At 40.3% G+C, this 21,075-nt stretch overlaps 1 pseudogene; it reads right to left on the bottom strand.

Moving 5' to 3' along the window:
• Positions 1-21,075, bottom strand: part of LOC148775972 (cytoplasmic polyadenylated homeobox-like protein 2) — a 49,926-nt pseudogene that overhangs the window by 1,457 nt on the left and 27,394 nt on the right.

Here is a 21,075-nt window from a genome sequence, read left to right as displayed (position 1 = left end):
CACATGTAATCATGGAAGTCATGCCTTACACAGTTCCAAAATCCCACCCCGCTCCACAGTCACGTATAAAGCAGCCCTTGTATACATGTAAATATAGACCTTTCAAAATCTCCCTTAAACCTATCTGCAATCCTCTGCATTTAGACAGAACTGACTCCCAACTGTTCTCCAAACTCAGTAAAATTTCCCCACAACTTATTTATTTTACTCAGGTTGCTGCACCAGAATGAATTCACGACTCGTTGTATTCTAAATTATGTTCTTAAATCCATTGCTTTCAAAGGCTACATACAAATAAGCAAGAAATTGAGTCATAAATTGACTATTTTAGCTGTGACCCTATTTCATTTAACACCCCATGTCTCCATTTTTTATGCTCTCTGCTCTCTAAAATGAGGATAATAATACAGGCCAACCATAATCACTAGGACTTTGTGGGAGGTGGAAAGATAAAATTCTCTTTTGGATGATCCATCCCAACCAGCCATGGTTGTCATAAGGTGGTAAGAGTCACGCAGTACAGACCATAGTGTCAGGGGGCCTTTTGTCATTTGCTAACTCCTGGAACTGCACCCAGGTCCCACTGTCTCCAGGTTCAGAATTGCCTTAGGCTACTAGTAGCACTGAAACTCCAAGGATTTCTCATACACTCATGATGCATGTTCAAAACTCTGTACACAATGAGTCTGACACTTCCAAACACATTCATTTCTCCTTACAACTCCACAACATTGGTAATTTTAGAAAAAACTAAATCGCAGGAGTCAATTTATCAAATGTTACAGAGCCAATCAGAAAGTCAATCTCATGAGGACTCAACTGAAAACCAAGTGCTTACCTTCTCTAGTCTTCTGTGATCCTCCCCCCAACATGCTTGTTTTCTGCTTATATCATGCGCGCTTTCTCTAAACACACGCAGCTCAATTCAACAGCCACATCCATGAACGTCCTGTAATAGCCTATCCCTCTAATAAGTATGGAGGATTAAAAAAATGATTAACAAAGCAGTTTGACCTTGAGAAATCCAAATGGTCATACACCTTCCCTGGTAGGTCGGATGGTAAAGAATCTGCCTGCAATGCAGGAGACCCAGGTTCAATCCCTGGATCAGGAAGATCCCCTGGAGAAGGGAATGGCTACCCACTCCAGTATTCTTGCCTGGAGAATTCCATGGACAGATTACAGGCTCGCAAATGGTCAGACACAATTGAGTGACCAACACTTTCACTTCATTTTCAAGAATAATTAAGTATTGGATCATTCTCAGTTATTTCCTGATCATTATTTTACTCAGATTTCCTACTTATTTGTATAAATTATAGAAAATATACTGAGACAAATGAAAATGAAAAATACAATACTAAATCTTATTTTCCTTGAAATGTTTCCAGTTCATGAAACTTTTATGATTATATCATTACATACATAGTATGGTTATACTTTTATCCTCCAAAGCTACTCTTTCATTCTTTTTAATTTTTTATTTTTTAAAGTATGAAAGTATAAAGTACACATTTACAGGAGAGTTGGAAAATACAGAACAAAGTTACATATAGTTCTACTATATATTACAATTATTTTTTAAGTAGATAAATCAAGATTTTTAGATGGAGTTTCAACATTACTCTCAAAAATGAGTAGAATGAATAGACAGAAAAGTGGAAGGAGGTAAACCTGAAAACCACTGCATTTCTTATTTCCACTGATAACTTCTCCCTGTTGTCAAGAAACCAGTCCAATGACCTACAAACAAAGAAATATGGAAATTCTTCACTGTATACAGAAAGTTCAACTAGTGAAATTACATGTGGCTATTGCCAATCATTTCAAAAAACAATCATATCAGAGTTCTCCAAATAAATGGTTATGAAGCACCTACTAAAGCTGTGAGGCATTGTGCTAAATGATTCAGTTCAGTTCAGTTCAGTCGCTCAGTCGTGTCCGACTCTTTGCGACCCCATGAATCATAGCACACCAGGCCTCCCTGTCCATTACCAACTCCTGGAGTTCACTCAAACTCATGTCCATCGAGTCGGTGATGCCATCCAGCCATCTCATTCTCTGTCGTCCCCTTCTCCTCCCACCCCCAATCCCTCCCAGCATCAGAGTCTTTTCCAGTGAGTCAACTCGTCGCATGAGGTGGCCAAAGTATTGGAGTTTCAGCTTTAGCATCAGTCCTTCCAATGAACACCCAGGAGTGATCTCCTTTAGAATGGACTGGTTGGATCTCCTTGCAGTCCAAGGGACTCTCAAGAGTCTTCTCCAGCACCACAGTTCAAAAGCATCAATTCTTTGGTGATCAGCTTTCTTCACAGTCCAACTCTCACATCCATACATGACCATGGGAAAAACCACAGCCTTGACTAGACGGACCTTGGTTGGCAAAGTTATGTCTCTGCTTTTTGATCTGCTATCTAGGTTGGTCATAACTTACCTTCCAAGGAGTAAGCGTGTTTTAATTTCATGGCTACAATCAGCATCTGCAGTGATTTTGGAGCCAAATGGTTAGACACTATCAAACCTAGTCCTTTCCCTTGCACTTCAGACTTCTCGATCCAGCTGTTCACTTTCAATCTCCTCTGGGAGATCTAATTGGCATACTAAACTTAATACTGTCAAAGTGAAACTCCTAATGTCTGGTATAAAATGACTCCATTCCCAGGTCTCCCCATCTTAACAGCAACTCCAATCTTCCACTTGCTTAAGTCAAAACCTCAGAGCACTTTTTGCTCGATATGCAGTAAGAGGATGCACAGGTCTCTCAGCAAACTATCAGCTCCACCTTTAAAATGACAGACTTTCAGTTCTCTATACTTCACACCCAGCACCCTAGTCTAAACCATGAGTGTTCCTATCCCAGATAATTATAATAGATTCTTAACTGATTTCTGCTTCCAGACTTGCCTCATAATGGTCTATTCTCCCATAAAACTCATACATATTTCTACCAACATTGAGATGAACAAGGAAAGTAATCAGATGTCAACACTTTGTTCTATGTGATAAAATATTAAGTTTCCATAATTCTTTACATTTTCCATACTGTCTATAAAAAATACATCCAGATGTATCAAGAAAGAGGACTCAAATTAATAAAATTAGAAATAATGGAGAACTTAACAATCAACACCAGAGAAGTACAAAAGATCATAAAACACTACTTATTCTTGTTGTTTAGTCACTAAATCATGTGACCCCCATGGACTGTGGCCCATCAAGCTCCTCTGTCCATGGGATTTCCCAGACAAGAGTACTGGGGTATGTTGTCATTTCCTTCTCTGGGTGATCTTCCCAACCTATGGATGGAACCCATGTCTCCTACATTGCAGGCAGATTCTTTACTACTGATCCACCGGGGAAGCCAAAGTGACTACTACAAATAAATATATCAACAAGATGGACAATTTAGAAGAAATAAACAAGTTCTTAGAAAAGTAAAAATTCACAAGACAAATTCTTAGAAAGGTACAATCTCTCAAGAATGAATCAGAAAGAAATAGAAAATATGAACAGATCAATTACTAGTATGAAATTTAATCAGTAGCTTTACAACTCCCAACAAACAAAAGTCCAGGACCAAGGGGTGGGATGGGGAGGGAGATGGGAGGGAGGTTGTGAGGGAGGGGACATATGTACACCTATAGCTGATTCGTGTTGATGTTTGGCAGAAAGCAACAAAATTTGTAAGCCATTATCCTTCAATTAAAAAATACATTAAATTTTTTTTAATCTTTTTACTGGAGGCAAATTACTTTACATTAATATATTGGTTAATTTTGACACGAATCCGCCCCGGGTGTACATGTGTTCCCCTTCTTGAACCCCCCTCTTCCCCATATCCTCCCTCCAGGTCATCCCCATGCACCAGCCCCAAGCATCCTGTATCATGCGTCAAACCTGGACTGGTGATTCATTTCACATATGATAATATACATGCTACAATGCCATTCTCCCAAATCATCCCACCTTCACCCTCTCCCACAGAGTCCCAAAGACTGTTCTATACACCTACGTCTCTTTTGCTGTCTCGTATACAGGGTTAAGGTTACCATCTTTCTAAATTCCATATATATGCGTTAGTATACTGTATTGATGTTTTTCTTTCTGACTTACTTCACTCTGTATAATAGGCTCCAATTTCATCCACCTCATTAGAACTGATTCAAATGCATTCTTTTTGATGGCTGAAAAATACTCCATTCTGCATATGTACCAAAGCTTTCTTCTCCATTCATCTGCAGATGGACATCTAGGTTGAAAGAATAAATATTGTAAAAATGAGTGTACTACCCAAAGTAATTTATATATTCAGTGCAATCCCTATCAAGCTACCAATGATATTTTTCACAGAACTTGAACAAATAATCTCACAATTTGTATGGAAATACAAAAAACCTCGAATAGCCAAAGCAATCTTGAGGAAGAAAAGTGGAACTGGGGGAATTAACCTGCCAGACTTCAGGCTCTACTACAAAGCCACAGTCATCAAGACCGTATGGTACTGGCATAAAGACAGAAATATAGATCAATGGAACAAAATACAAAGCCCAGAGATAAATCCACGCACCTATGGACACCTTATCTTTGACAAAGGAGGCAAGAATATAAAATGGAGAAAAGACAGTCTCTTTAACAAGTGGTGCTGGGAAAACTGGTCAGCCACTTGTAAAAGAATGAAACTAGAACACTTCCTAACACCATACACCAAAATAAACTCAAAATGGATTAGAGAGCTAAATGTAAGACCAGAAACTATAAAACTCCTAGAGGAGAACGTAGGCAAAACACTCTCTGACATAAATCACAGCAGGATCCTCCAAGACCCACCTCCCAGAATATTGGAAATAAAAGCAAAAATAAACAAATGGGACCTAATTAAAATCAAAAGCTTCTGCACAGCAAAGGAAACTATGAGCAAGGTGAAAAGACAGCCTTCAGAATGGGAGAAAATAATAGCAAATGAAGCAACTGATAGAGGATTAATCTCCAAAATATATAAGCAGCTCCTGCAGCTCAATTCCAGAAAAATAAATGACCCAATCAAAAAATGGGCCAAAGAACTAAACAGACATTTCTCCAAAGAAGACATAAAGATGGCTGACAAACACATAAAAAAATGCTCAACATCCCTCATAATCAGAGAAATGCAAATCAAAACCACAATGAGGTACCATTTCACACCAGTCAGAATGGCTGCTATCCAAAAGTCTACATGCAATAAATGCTGGAGAGGGTGTGGAGAGAAGGGAACCCTCTTACACTGTTGGTGGGAATGCAAACTAGTACAGCCACTATGGAGAACAGTGTGGAGATTCCTCAAAAAACTGGAAATAGAACTGCCATATGATCCAGCAATCGCACTCCTGGGCGTACACACCGAGGAAACCAGAATTGAAAGAGACACATGTACTCCATTGTTCATTGCAGCACTGTTTATAATAGCCAGGACATGGAAGCAACCTAGATGTCCATCTCAGATGAATGGATAAGAAAGCTTTGGTACATATACACAATGGAGTATTACTCAGCCAATAAAAGAATGCATTTGATTCAGTTCTAATGAGGTGGATGAAACTGGAGCCTATTACAGAGTGAAGTAAGCCAGAAAGAAAAACACCAATACAATATACTAACGCATATATATGGAATTTAGAAAGATGCAAATGATAACCCTGTATACGAGACAACAAAAGAGACAAAGATGTAAAAACAGTCTTTGGGACTCTGTGGGAGAGGGTGAGGGTGGGATGATTTGGGAGAATGGCATTGAAACATGTATATTATCATATGTGAAACGAATCACCAGTTCAGGTTCGATGCATATTACAGGATGCTCGGGGCTGGTATGCGGGGATAACCCAGAGGGAGGATAAGGGGAGGAGGGAGGTGGGAGGGGGGTTTGGGAAGGGGAACTCATGTACATCCAGGGCGGATTCATGTCAATGTATGGCAAAACCAACCAATATAATATTGTAAAATAATCAGCCTCTTTGCAGCCAAAGATGGAGAAGCTCTATACAGTTAGCAAAAACAATACCAGGAGCTGACTGTGGCTCAGATCATGAACTCCTTATTGCCAAATTCAGACTTAAATTGAAGAAAGTAGGGAAAACCACTAGACCATTCAGATATGACCTCAATCAAATCCCTTATGATTATACAGTGGAAGTGAGGAATAGATTTAAGGGACTAGATCTGATAGATAGAGTGCCTGATGAACTCTGGACGGAGGTTCGTGACATTGTACAGGAGACAGGGACCAAGACCATCCCCATGGAAAAGAAATGCAAAAAAGCAAAATGGCTGTCTGAGGAGGCCTTACAAATAGCTGTGAAAAGAAGAGAAGTGAAAAGCAAAGGAGAAAAGGAAAGACAGAAGCATCTGAATGCAGAGTTCCAAAGAATAGCAAGGAGAGATAAGAAAGCCTTCCTCAGCAATCAATGCAAAGAAATAGAGGAAAACAACAGAAGAGGAAAAACAAGAGATCTCTTCAAGAAAATTAGAGATTCCAAGGGAACATTTCATGCAAAGATGGGCTCAATAAAGGACAGAAATGGTATGGACCTAACAGAAGCAGAAGATATTAAGAAGAGGTGGCAAGAATACACAGAAGAACTGTACAAAAAAGATCTTCATGACCAAGATAGTCACGATAACGTAATCACTGACCTAGACCCTGACATCTTGGAATGTGAAGTCAAGTGGGCCTTAGAAAGCATCACTACGAACAAAGCTAGTGGAGGTGATGGAATTCCAGTTGAGCTATTTCAAATCCTGAAAGATGATGCTGTGAAAGTGTTGTACTCAATATGCCAGCAAATTTGGAAAACTCAGCAGTGGCCACAGGACTGGAAAAGGTCAGTCTTCATTCCAATCCCAAAGAAAGGGAATGCCAAAGAATGCTCAAACTACTGCACAATTGCATTCATCTCACATGCTAGTAAAGTCATGCTCAAAATTCTCCAAGCCAGGCTTCAGCAATATGTGAACCGTGAACTCCCAGATGTTGAAGCAGGTTTTAGAAAAGGCAGAGGCACCAGAGATCAAATTGCCAACATCTGCTGGATCATGGAGAAAGCAAGAGAGTTCCAGAAAAACATCTATTTCTGCTTCATTGACTATGCCAAAGCCTTTGACTGTGTGGATCACAATAAAATGTGGAACGTTCTGAAAGAGATGGGAATACCAGACCACCTGACCTGCCTCTTGAGAAACCTGTATGCAGGTCAGGAAGCAACAGTTAGAACTGGACATGGAACAGACTGGTTCCAAGTAGGAAAAGGAGTGTGTCAAGGCTGTATATTGTCACCTTGCTTATTTAACTTCTATGCAGAGTACATCATGAGGAACGCTGGGCTGGAAGAAGCACAAGCTGGATCAAGATTGCTGGGAGAAATATCAATAATCTCAGATATGCAGATGACACTACCCTTATGGCAGAAAGTGAAGAGGAACTCAAAAGCCTCTTGATGAAAGTGAAAGAGGAGAGTGAAAAGGTTGGCTTGAAGCTCAGCATTCAGAAAACAAAGATCATGGCATCTGGTCCCATCACTTCATGGGAAATAGATGGAAAAACAGTGGAAACAGTGTCAGACTTTATTTTTGGGGGCTCCAAAATCACTGCAGATGGTGATTTCAACCATGAAATTAAAAGACGCTTACTCCTTGGAAGGAAAGTTATGACCAACCTTGATAATATATTGAAAAGCAGAGACATTACTTTGCCAACAAAGGTCCGTCTAGTCAAGGCTATGGCTTTTCCCGTGGTCATGTATGGATGTGAGAGTTGGACTGTGAAGAAAGCTGAGTGCTGAAGAATTGATGCTTTTGAACTGTGGTGTTGGAGAAGACTCTTGAGAGTCCCTTGGACAGCAAGGAGATCCAACCAGTCCATTCTAAAGGAGATCAGTCCTGGGTGTTCGTTGGAAGGACTGATGCTAAAGCTGAAACTGCAATACTTTGGCCACCTCATGCGACGAGTTGACTCACTGGAAAAGACTCTGATGCTGGGAAGGATTGGGGGCGGAAGGAGAAGGGGATGACAGAGAATGAGATGGCTGGATGGCATCACCGACTCAATGGACATGAGTTTGAGTGAACTCCAGGAGTTGGTGATGGACAGGGAGGCCTGGCGTGCTGTGATTCATGGGGTCGCAGTGAGTCGGACACAACTGAGCGACTGAACTGAACTGAAAAAAAAAAAAATTGAGCACCCATTTATGATAAACTCTTCAGAAACCAGGGATAGAGGTAACATACCTCAATATAATAAAGATCGTATATGATGAACAAACAACTGATATCACATTCAATGGTGAAAAGCTGAAAGCATTTCCTCTAAGATCAGGAACAAGACAAGGAGCCCATTCTCACCACTTTGACAGTTAGTAAGGTCCATTTATTTTTATAATCTGTAAAACTGAATAATGTTTTTATTATGTTCAGGAAATATCTCAGAGTCCAGGGAAAGTAACAGAGCTTGCAGAATTGAAACAAGTGAAATAGATACACTTACAAAGGCATTGCCAGAAGCAGGAAAGTTTTTTTATAAAATAACAATAATAAAATGGTCTAATCAATGGAAAGTTTGAAGATTATTGTTAGTAGGAAACAATGGATGAAGTTAGGGGCATATCAGTTCAAAGTAGTCAGAGGCAATTAACACAGTCTTAAATACAGCAAGTTGCAACAGATTAGACTGTTTTGCAAACAGAATTTTGAAGGAGTTATCTGCTTGCAAAAAATGTCAACTAATGTGAGACTTGAATAATAAAATAATAGTTTACTCATCATTGAAGAAAATAAGTCAATAGGATAATATATTCTTTTCTCCTTTGTTGTTAGAGGATCTTATTGAAAAATGCATGATGAAAATAGACAAAATCAATGTCTAATACATTTGTAAGGGCTCTATCTTGGGTATGTTTCTCAATGAGAAATGACTAGACTTGCATCAGAAATAACCTGAGAAATCTGACCTCTGACCATCAAATCAAGCTCTTTGGAATCACAAAGGAGTTTGCATTTTCAGTAATCGCCCAAGGTAATTTCAAAGTTCACAGAAGTTTGAGAACATTGAATGTAAACTGTGGGCTAAAATCCAAAGATTAACAAAGATTTCACACTCCTCTTTAAAAGCAAAGGGTTTCTTTCCTTAACTGAAAATTGTTTTAATAGTAAACTTTAAATTTACCATAGAGATGGGCTAATACCACTCTCATCACTCTGTTCAACATAGTGAAGTCCTTCCTAGCCACAGCGATCAGGGAAGTAAAGGAAAGAAAAGAAATCCAAATAGGAAAAGGAAAACTAGAACCATCACTGTTTGCAGGTGACATGATACTACGCAAAGAAAATCCTAAAGCTGTTACCAGCAAACTACTAGACCTCAAAGGATCTGGTAAAGTTGCAGGATGCAAAATTAATATACAGGAATCTGTTGCATTTCTATACACTGACAATGATATATCAGAAAGAAATTAAAGAAACAATCTCATTTATCATCACATCAAAAAATAATACCTAGGAGTAAATCTAACCAAGGAAGAAAAACCTGTACTTCTAAAAATATAAGATGCTGATGAAAGAAAGACCACACAAACAGATGGAAAAATATATCATGTTCTAGGATTAGAAGAATCAATATTGCTCAAATGTTGGAAGGAAAGTTATGACCAACCTTGATAGTATATTAAAAAGCAGAGACATTACTTTGCCAACCAAGGTCCGTCTAGTTAAGGCAATGGTTTTTCCCGTGGTCATGTATGGATGTGAGAGTTGGACTGTGAAGAAAGCTGATCGCTGAAGAATCGATGCTTTTGAACTGTGGTGTTGGAGAAGACTCTTGAGAGTCCCTTATACTGCAAGGAGATCCAACCAGTCCATTCTAAAGGAGATCAATCCTGGATGTTCATTGGAGGGACTGATGCTAAAGCTGAAACTGCAATACTTTGGCCACCTCATGCGACGAGTTGACTCACTGGAAAAGACTCTGATGCTGGGAAAGGTTGGGGGCGGGAGGAGAAGGGGACGACGGAGAATGAGATGGCTGGATGGCATCACCGACTCTGTGGACATGAGTTTAAGTGTACTCCGGGAGTTGGTGATGGACAAGGAGGCCTGGCGTGCTGTGATTCATGGGGTCGCGGAGAGTCGGACACGACTGAGCGACTGAACTGAACTGAACCAATGCAATCTACAGATTCAATACAGTCTTTATCAAAATTTACTAAGACTTTTTTCAAAGAACTAGAATAGTTTTTAATTTGTGCATGCTAAGCTGCTCCAGTCATGTCCAACTCTGTGCAACCCCAGGCTCCTCTGTCCATGAGATTTCCCAGGCAAGAATACTGGAGTGGGTTGGCATGCCCTTCTCCAGGGGATCTTCCCAACCCAGGGATTGAACCTGCATCTCTTACAACTCCTGCACTGGCAGGTGGTGGCAGGTGGGTTCTTTACCACTAGCGCTACCTGGGAAGCCCAGTTTTTAATCTGAATGGAAACAAAAGACCCTAAATAGTCAAAACAATCTTGAAAAAGAAAAACAGAACTAAGGAATCAGAATCCCTGACTTCAGACTATACTACAAAGCTACAGTAATCAGAACAGTATGATACTGGTACAAAAACAGACACATAGATCAATGGAACAGGATAGGGAGCCCAGAAATAAACCCATGACTTATGGTCAATTAATCTATGACAAAGGAGGGAAACATATACAAAGGAGAAAAGGCAGTCTTCAATAAGTGGTGCTGGGAAAACTGAACAGCTGTAAAAGATGCAATTAGAGCATTCTCTAACACCATTGACAAAAATAAACTCAAAATAGATGAAAGACCTAAATGTAGGACCAGATACTTTTAGAGGAAAACGTGGGTAGAACAATGTGATATAAATTGCAGCAATATCTTTTGGCTCTTTTAGAGATAAAAGCAAAAATAAATGAGACCTAATTAAATTTAAAAACTTTTGCACAGCAAAGGAAACAATCAACAAAACAGATTGAAAATACAACTTACTGAATGGGAGAACATATCTGCAAATGATAAGGGATTGATATCCCACATTTGATAAGGGATTAATATCCCACATTTGCAAACAGCTCATGCAAATTAACATTAAAAAAACTCAGTTTAAAAAACTGGTCAGACGAACTGCATAGACATTTTTCCAAAGAAGAAATGCAGAGGGCCAATAGACATATGAAAAATGCTCAACATCACTGATTATCAGGGAAATGCTAATCAGAACCATAATGAAATATCACCTCATACCTGTCAGAATGGCTATCATCAAAAAGAACACAACAAATACTGGGTAAAGATGTGGAGAAAAGAGAACCCTCAAATACTATTGGTGGAAATGTAAATTGGTGCAGCCACTGTGGAAAACAATAGAGGTTTCTCAAAACTAAAACTAGAACTACCATGTGATCCAACAATTCTACTCCTGGGTATATATCTAAAAAACCCAAAGCACTCATTTGAAAAGATACACACACCCCAGTGTTCCTAGCAGCATTATGTACAATTGCCAAGATATGGAAGCAACCTAAGGGTTCACTGACAGATGAATGGATAAAGAAGATGTGGTGTGTGTGTCCAGAGAGAGAGGGGGGTGGGGGAGGGAGGGAAGGAGGGAGGGAGAGAAATGCTGCTTAGCCATAAAAAAGAACAAAATTTTGAGATCTGTAGCAACATGAATGGAATTGGAGGACATTGTGCTAAGTGAAGGAGGTCAGAGAAAGACAAATACTGTATGAAATCACTTAGATGTAGAATCTAAAAAATACAGCAAACTAGCTAGTAAAGCAAAGAATGAGACTAACAGATACAGAGAACAAACTTGCTGTTATTGGTTGGGGGAGGAGGAGCAATATAGGAATAGAGGAGTGGAAGGTATAAACTACTGGTTATAAAATAGGACCAAGGATGCATTGTACAACATAAGGAATATAGCCAATATTTTATAATAACTGTAAATGAGAATAACCTTTAAAAATTATATAAGACTTTTAAAATCATTGCACAACAACAAAAAAGACATGAATGCATAGCTTTCACTCTTTCACTTACATCAACTACACATACTTTGCAATGTAGTTGTTATGCCAGTTATTTTTGAGATGTAAAGCCAGGGTAGGAATTGTCTTCAAATATCTGATCCTCAGTAAATTTATGTTTTTTCCTCTTCTTCTTCATTTTGTTTCATTTCATTATAACCACCTTCTTTAATTGGAGATCATGAAGAATGCATTAAAGGAAAGAAAAAAGCATTAGGAAATATTGGTAATACCTAGAAAAAGATGGTTTGGTTCAGTTGCTCAGTTGTGTCCAACTCTTCCCAACCCCATAGACTACAGCACATCAGGCTTCCCTGTCCATTACCAGCTCCCACAGCTTACTCAAACTCATGTCCATTGAGTCAGTGATACCATCCAACCACCTCATCCTCTGTTGTCCCCTTCTCCTCGTACCTTCAATCTTTCCCAGCATCAGGGTCTTCTCAAATGAGTCACTCTTTCCATCACGTGGCCAGAGTATTGGAGTTCCAGCTTCAGCAACAGTCCTTCCAGTGAATATTCAGGACTGATTTCCTTTAGGATGGACTGGTTGGATCTCCTGGCAGTCCAAGGTACTCTCAAGAGTCTTCTCCAACACCACAGTTCAAAAGCATCAATTCTTCGGCACTCAGCTTTCTTTGTAGTCCAACTCTCACAGCCGTACATGACTACTGGAAAAACCATAGATTTGACTAGCCGGGCCTTTTGTCTCTGCTTTTTATTTTTTTTTATTTATTTATTTTTATTGGAGGCTAATTATTTTACAATATTATATTGGTTGGTTTTGCCATACATTGACATGAATCCGCCCCGGGTTTACATGAGTTCCCCCTCCCGAACGCCCCTCCCAACTCCCTCCTTCTCTTATCCTCCCTCTGGGTCATCCCCGCATACCAGCCCCGAGCATCCTGTAACATGCATCGACCCTGAACTGGCGATTCGTTTCATAAATGATAATATACATGTTTCAATGCCATACTCCCAAACCATCCCACCCTCACCCTCTCCCACAGAGTCCCAACGACTGTTTTATACATCTGTGTCTCTTTTGCTGTCTCGTATACAGGGTTATCATTTGCATCTTTGTGAAGAAAGCTGATCGCTGAAGAATTGATGCTTTTGAACTGTGGTGTTGGAGAAGACTCTTGAGAGTCCCTTGTACTGCAAGGAGATCCAACCAGTCCATTCTAAAGGAGATCAATCCTGGGTGTTCATTGGAAGGACTGATGCTAAAGCTGAAACTCCAATACTTTGGCCACCTCATGCAACGAGTTGACTCACTGGAAAAGACTCTAATGCTGGGAAAGGTTGGGGGCAGGAGGAGAAGGGGACGACAGAGAATGAGATGGCTGGATGGCATCACCGACTCTGTGGACATGAGTTTGAGTGAACTCCGGGAGTTGGTGATGGACAGGGAAGCCTGGCGTGCTGTGATTCATGGGGTCGCGGAGAGTTGACAGGACTGAGCGACTTAACTGAACTGAAATTCCATATATATGCATTAGTATATTGTATTGGTGTTTTTCTTTCTGGCTTACTTCACTCTGTATAATAGGCTCTAGTTTCATCCACCTCATTAGAACTGGTTCAAATGCATTCTTTTTAATGGCTGAGTAATACTCCATTGTGTATATGTACCAAAGCTTTCTTATCCATTCATCTGAGATGGACATCTAGGTTGCTTCCATGTCCTGGCTATTATAAACAGTGCTGCAATGAACAATGGAGTACATGTGTCTCTTTCAATTCTGGTTTCCTCGGTGTGTATGCCCAGGAGTGCGATTGCTGGATCACATGGCAGTTCTATTTCCAGTTTTTTGAGGAATCTCCACACTGTTCTCCATAGTGGCTGTACTAGTTTGCATTCCCACCAACAGTGTAAGAGGGTTCCCTTCTCTCCACACCCTCTCCAGCATTTATTGCATGTAGACTTTTGGATAGCAGCCATTCTGACTGGTGTGAAATGGTACCTCATTGTGGTTTTGATTTGCATTTCTCTGATTATGAGGGATGTTGAGCATTTTTTCATGTGTTTGTCAGCCATCTTTATGTCTTCTTTGGAGAAATGTCTGTTTAGTTCTTTGGCCCATTTTTTGATTGGTTCATTTATTTTTCTGGAATTGAGCTGCAGGAGCTGCTTATATATTTTGGAGATTAATCCTTTATCAGTTGCTTCATTTGCTATTATTTTCTCCCATTCTGAAGGCTGTCTTTTCACCTTGCTCATAGTTTCCTTTGCTGTGTAGAAGCTTTTGATTTTAATTAGGTCCCATTTGTTTATTTTTGCTTTTATTTCCAATATTCTGGGAGGTGGGTCTTGGAGGATCCTGCTGTGATTTATGTCAGAGAGTGTTTTGCCTACGTTCTCCTCTAGGAGTTTTATAGTTTCTGGTCTTACATTTAGCTCTCTAATCCATTTTGAGTTTATTTTGGTGTATGGTGGTGGCTCAGAGGTTAAAGCGTCTGCCTCCAATACGGGAGACCCGGGTTCGATCCCTGGGTCGGGAAGATACCCTGGAGAAGGAAATGGTAACCCACTCCAGTATTCTTGCCTGGAGAATCCCATGGACGGAGAAGCCTGGTAGGTTACAGTCCATGGGGTCGCATAGAGTCGGACACGACTGAGCGACCGAACGGAACGGAACGGATGGTGTTAGGAAGTGTTCTAGTTTCATTCTTTTACAAGTGGCTGACCAGTTTTCCCAGCACCACTTGTTAAAGAGACTGTCTTTTCTCCATTTTATATTCTTGCCTCCTTTGTCAAAGATAAGGTGTCCATAGGTGCGTGGATTTATCTCTGGGCTTTGTATTTTGTTCCATTGATCTATATTTCTGTCTTTATGCCAGTACCATACGGTCTTGATGACTGTGGCTTTGTAGTAGATCCTGAAGTCTGGCAGGTTAATTTCCCCAGTTCCACTTTTCTTCCTCAAGATTGCTTTGGCTATTCGAGGTTTTTTGTATTTCCATACAAATTGTGAGATTATTTGTTCAAGTTCTGTGAAAAATATCGTTGGTAGCTTGATAGGGATTACATTGAATGTATAAATTACTTTGGGTAGTATACTCATTTTTACAATATTTATTCTTCCAATCCACAAACATGGTATATTTCTCCATCTATTAGTGTCCTCTTTGATTCCTTTCACTAGTGTTTTATAGTTTTCTACGTACAAGTTTTTTGTTTCCTTAGGTAGATATATTCCTAAGTATTTAATTCTTTTCGTTGCAACAGTGAATGGAATAGTTTCCTTAATTTCTCTATTTTCTCATTATTAGTGTATAGGAACGCAAGGGATTTCTGTGTGTTGATTTTATCTCCTGCAACTTTACTGTATCCATTGATTAGCTCTAGTAGTTTTCTGGTAGAGTCTTTAGGGTTTTCTGTGTAGAGAATCATGTCATAAGCGAACAGTGACAGTTTTACTTCTTCTTTTCCAATTTGTATTTCTTTCATGTTTTTTCTGCTCTTATTGCTGTAGCCAAAACTTCCAGAACTATGTTGAATAGTAGTGGTGAGAGTGGGCACCCTTGTCTTGTTCCTGACTTTAGGGGAAATGCTTTCAGTTTTTCACCATTGAGGATAAAGTTTGCTGTGGGTTTCTCATATATAGCTTTTATTATGTTGAGATAAGTCCCTTCTATTCCCACTTTCTGGAGGGCTTTTATCATAAATGGATGTTGAATTTTGTCAAAGGCTTTCTCTGCATCTATTGAGATAATCATATGATTTTTATTTTTCAGTTTGTTAATGTGGTGTATTACATTAATTGATTTGTGGATATTGAAGAATCCTTGCATTCCTGGGATCAAGCCCACTTGGTCATGATGTATGATCTTCTTAATATGTTGTTGGGTTCTGATTGCTAGAATTTTGTTAAGGATTTTTGCATCTATGTTCATCAGTGATATTGGCCTGTAGTTTTCTTTTTTTGTGGGGTCTTTACCAGGTTTTGGGTTTAGGGTGATGGTGGCCTCATAGAATGAGTTTGGAAGTTTCCCTTCCTCAGCAATTTTCTGGAAGAGTTTGAGTAGAATAGGTGTTAGCTCTTCTCAAAATTTTTGGTAGAATTCAGCTGTGAAGCCGTCTGGACCTGGGCTTTTGTTTGCTGGAAGATTCCTGATTACAGCCTCTAGTTCTGTGCTAGATGGGTCAATTCAGATTTTCTATTTCTTCCTAGTTCAGTTTTGGAAAGTTGTACTTTTCTAGGAATTTGTCCATTTCTTCCAGGTTATTCATTTTATTGCCATATAATTGCTGATAGTATTCTCTAATAATCCTTTGTATTTCTGTGTTGTCGGTTGTGATCTCTCCATTTTCATTTCTAATTTTATTGATTTGGTTCTTCTCCCTTTGTTTCTTGATGAGTCTGGCTAGTGGTTTGTCAATTTTATTTACCTTCTCAAAGAACCAGCTTTTGGCTTTGTTGATTTTTGCTATGGTCTCTTTTGTTTCTTTTGCATTTATCTCTGCCCTAATTTTTACGATCTCTTTCCTTCTACTCACCCTGGGGTTCTTCATTTCTTCCTTTTCTAGTTGCTTTAGATGTAGAGTTAGGTTATTTAGTTGACTTTTTCTTGTTTCTTGAGGTGTGCCTGTATTGCTATGAACTTCCCCCTTAGCACTGCTTTTACAGTGTCCCAGAGGTTTTGGGTTGTTGTGTTTTCATTTTCATTCATTTCTATGCATATTTTGATTTCTCTTGATTTATTCTAGGATTTGTTCATTATTCAGCAGTGTGTTGTTCAGCTTCTCATATGTTGGAATTTTTCATAGTTTTTCTTCTGTAATTGATATCTAATCTTACTGCATTGTGGTCAGAAAAGATGCTTGGAATGATTTCAATTTTTTTGAATTTACCAAGGCTAGATTTATGTCCCAGGATGTGATCTATCCTGGAAAAGGTTCCGTGTGTGCTTGAGAAAAAGGTGAAATTAATTGTTTTGGGGTGAAATGTCCTATAGATACCTATTAGGTCTAACTGGTCTATTGTATCATTTAAAGTTTGTGTTTCCTCGTTCATTTTCTGTTTAGTTGATCTATCCATAGATGTAAGTGGGGTATTAAAATTTCCCACTATTATTGCATTGTTGCTAATTTTCCCTTTCATACTTGTTAGTAATTGTCTTACATATTGCGGTGCTATGTTGGGTGCATAAATATTTATAATTGTTATATCTTCTTCTTGGATTGATTCTTTGATCATTATGTAGTTTCCTTCTTTGTCTCTTTTCACAGCCTTTGTTTTAAAGTCTATTTTATCTGATATGAGTATTGCTACTCCTGTTTTCTTTTGGTCTCTATTTGCATGGAATATCTTTTTCCAGCCCTTCACTTTCAGTCTGCATGTGTCCCTCATTTTGAGGTGGGTCTCTTGTAGACAACATATATGGGGTTCTTCTTTTTGTATCCATTCAGCCAGCCTTTGTCTTTTGGTTGGGGCATTCAACCCATTTACGTTTAAGGTAATTATTGATAAGTATGATCCCGTTGCCATTTTCTTTATTGTTTTGGGTTCGAGTTTTTACACCCTTTCTGTGTTTCCTGTCTAGAGAAGATCCTTCAGCATTTGTTGGAGAGCTGGTTTGGTGATGCTGAATTCCCTCAGCTTTTGCTTGTCTGTAAAACTTTTGACTTCTCCTTCATATCTGAATGAGATCCTTGCTGGGTACAGTAATCTGGGCTGTAGGCTATTTTCTTTCATCACTTTAAGTATGTCTTGCCATTCCCTCCTGGCCTGAAGAGTTTCTGTTGAAAGATCAGCTGTTATCCTTATGGGAATCCCCTTGTGTGTTATTTGTTGCTTTTCCCTTGCTGCTTTTAATATTTGTTCTTTGTGTTTGATCTTTGTTAATTTGATTAATATGTGTCTTGGAGTATTTCACCTTGGGTTTATCCTGTTGGGGACTCTCTGGGTTTCTTGGACTTGGGTGATCATTTCCTTCCCCATTTTAGGGAAGTTTTCAACTATTATCTCCTCAAGTATCCTCTCATGGTCTTTCTTTTTGTCTTCTTCTTCTGGGACTCCTATGATTCGAATGTTGGAGCCTTTAACATTGTCCTAGAGGTCTCTAATATTGTCCTCATTTCTTTTAATTCGTTTTTCTTTTTTCCTGTTTCATTTACTTCTACAATTCTATCTTCTAGCTCGCTAATCCTGTCTTCTGCCTCTGTTATTCTACTGTTTGTTCCCTCCAGAGTGTTTCTGATCTCATCTATTGCATTATTCATTGTATATTGACTCTTTTTTTTTTCTTCTAAGTCCTTATTAAACCTTTCTTCCATCTTCTCAATCCTTTTCTCCAGGTTATTTATCTGTAACTCCATTTTGCTTTCAAGATTTTGAATCATTTTCACCATCAAAATTCGAAATTCTTTATCAGGTAGATTCCCTATATCTTCCTCTTTTGTTTGTGTTGGTGGGCATTTATCTTGTTCCTTTCAATTCAGTTCAGTCGCTCAGTCGTCTCCGACTCTCTGCGACCCCATGAATCACACCACACCAGGCCTCCCTGTCCATCACCAACTCCCGGAGTTCACCCAAACTCATGTCCACAGAGTTGGTGATGCCATCCAGCCATCTCATTCTCGGTCTTCCCCTTCTCCTCCCGCTCCCAACCTTTCCCAGCATCAGAGTCTTTTCCAGTGAGTCAACTCGTCGCATGAGGTGGCCAACGTATTGGAGTTTCAGCTTTAGCATCAGTCCTTCCAATGAACACCCAGGATTGATCTTCTTTAGAATGGACTGGTTGGATCTCCTTGCAGTCCAAGGGACTCTCAAGAGTCTTCTCCAACACCACAGTTCAAAAGCATCAATTCTTCAGTGATCAGCTTTCTTCACAGTCCAACTCTCACCTCCATACATGACCACGGGAAAAAACATAGCCTTGACTAGACGGGACCTTGGTTGGCAAAGTAATGTCTCTGTTTTTTAATATACTATCAAGGTTGGTCATAACTTTCCTTCCAAGGAGTAAGTGTTTTTTAATTTCATGGCTGAAATCACCATCTGCAGTGATTTTGGAGCCCAAAAAAATAAAGTCTGACACTGTTTCCACTATTTCCCCGTCTATTTCCCATGAAGTGATGGGACCAGATGCCATGATCTTTGTTTTCTGAATGTTGAGCTTCAAGCCAACCTTTTCACTCTCCTCTTTCACTTTCATCAATAGGCCTTTGAGTTCCTCTTCACTTTCTGCCATAGGGGTGGTGTCATCTGCATATCTGAGGTTATTGATATTTCTGCCAGCAATCTTGATTCCAGCTTGTGCTTCTTCCAGCCCAGCGTTCTTCATGATGTACTCTGCGTATAAGTTAAATAAGCAAGGTGACAATATACAGCCTTGACGTACTCCTTTTCCTATCTGGAACCAGTCTGTTGTTCCATGTACAGTTCTGACTGTTCCTTCCTGATCTGCATACAGGTTTCTCAAGAGGCAGGTCAGGTGGTCTGGTATTCCCATCTCTTTCAGAATTTTCCACAGTTTATTGTGATCCACACAGTCAAAGGCTTTGGCATAGTTAATGAAGCAGAAATAGATATTTTTCTGGAACTCTCTTGCTTTCTCCTTGTTCCTTTACTTGCTGGGTATTTCTCTGCCTCTTCATCTTGCTTATATTGCTTTGCTTGGGGTGGCCTTTCCCTCTTCTGGCCGTTTGTGGAGTTCTCTTTATTATGTAGTTTCCTCGCTGTGTGTGGGGTTGGACGGGTGACTTTTCAAGGTTCCCTGGTTAGGGAAGCTTGTGTCGGTGGTGTTCTGGTGGGTGGAGCTGTATTTCTTCTCTCTGGAGTGCAATGAAGTGTCCAGTAATGAGTTATGAGATGTCAGTGGGTTTGGAGTGACTTTGGGCAGCCTGTATATTGAAACTCAGGGCTATTTTCCTGTGTTGCTGAAGAATTTGCATGGTATGTCTTGCTCTGGAACTTGTTGACCCTTGGGTGGTGCTTGGTTTTAGTGTAGGTATGGAGGCGTTTGATGAGCTCCTATTGATTAATGTTCCCTGGAGTCAGGAGTTCTCTGGTGTTCTCAGGATTCGGGCTTAAGCCTCTTGCCTCTGGTTTTTGGTCTTATTCTTGGAGTAGTCTCTAGACTTCTCTATTTGTCATTTCCAAGGTGGTTCCCTCTGTTTTAGCTTCTGTTTGCTGGTCTCTTCAGTGTCTACTTTCTGCCCTGATACTAGGGGGCGGGTGGACACTTTTTAAGGCTCAGTTGTTCAGTCCTGTTCTCGGAAGGGAGGAACACTGCAGACAAATATCTCTGGCATCTGTGGGGAGTGCTCGCAGTGTCTCAGCCACACTGGGTTTGCCCCCGCTCACAGCACGTGTGTTGTCCCAGTCTACACTGCACAGGCTCTAGGTTGTTCTGCCAGGAACTGTCCGAGGCTGGCGCTGGGTTGTATGCACTTCCCAGGTCTAAGCAGCTCAAGTTCAGTCTCTTGGGTACTCCACATAGGCGCAGACTTGGCTGGGTCTGCGTTTTGTGCCTTCCCCGGTCCGAGCAGCTCAGGTGACCAGGTGTTTGGCGAGCACAGTTGCTGCGACTTACCACCTCCCCAGTCCCTGCCACTCGGTTTTCTTGGTGTACAACCGGCGCACCTTCTCAGGCAGATATCGACAGGCCCAAGCCCCAGAAGTCTTGATTAGCAACAAGCCTGCCTGAAGTTTGTATCGGATGCCTTTCTGGCGCCGTGGTTGCCCCCTCCGGCTCTGGCTGACCTCCCTGCCTGTCTCAGCGGAGGATGGGGGAATGGGCCTCTGCAGCCGGCTCACACTGCTCAGTCCTTTGTTCTGTGAGCGGGGCTGGCGGAGTCTTAGGTTAGGGCTTTTCGCCTTTTCGTGGGGTAGCTATCCCAGTCTGCTTTGCTATCCCCAGTTATTTCTCTCAGATTGTTCTCGCGGCATTCAAGTCCAGTCCTCTCTCTAAGCAGTTCAGCTGGCTCCTCCCTTCCCAGCCCCAACTTGCGAATGGCGTATCAGGCATCTGCACTGCTTCTCCGCTGGGAGTTACCGT

This window comes from Moschus berezovskii, chromosome 12 (genome assembly GCF_049115385.1).
Source record: "Moschus berezovskii isolate FMDL1 chromosome 12, NW_MosBer_1.0, whole genome shotgun sequence".
NCBI lineage: Eukaryota > Metazoa > Chordata > Mammalia > Artiodactyla > Moschidae > Moschus > Moschus berezovskii.
The sequence above is the reverse complement of the archived record's forward strand: the minus strand, read 5'-3'. Positions and strand labels throughout refer to the sequence as shown.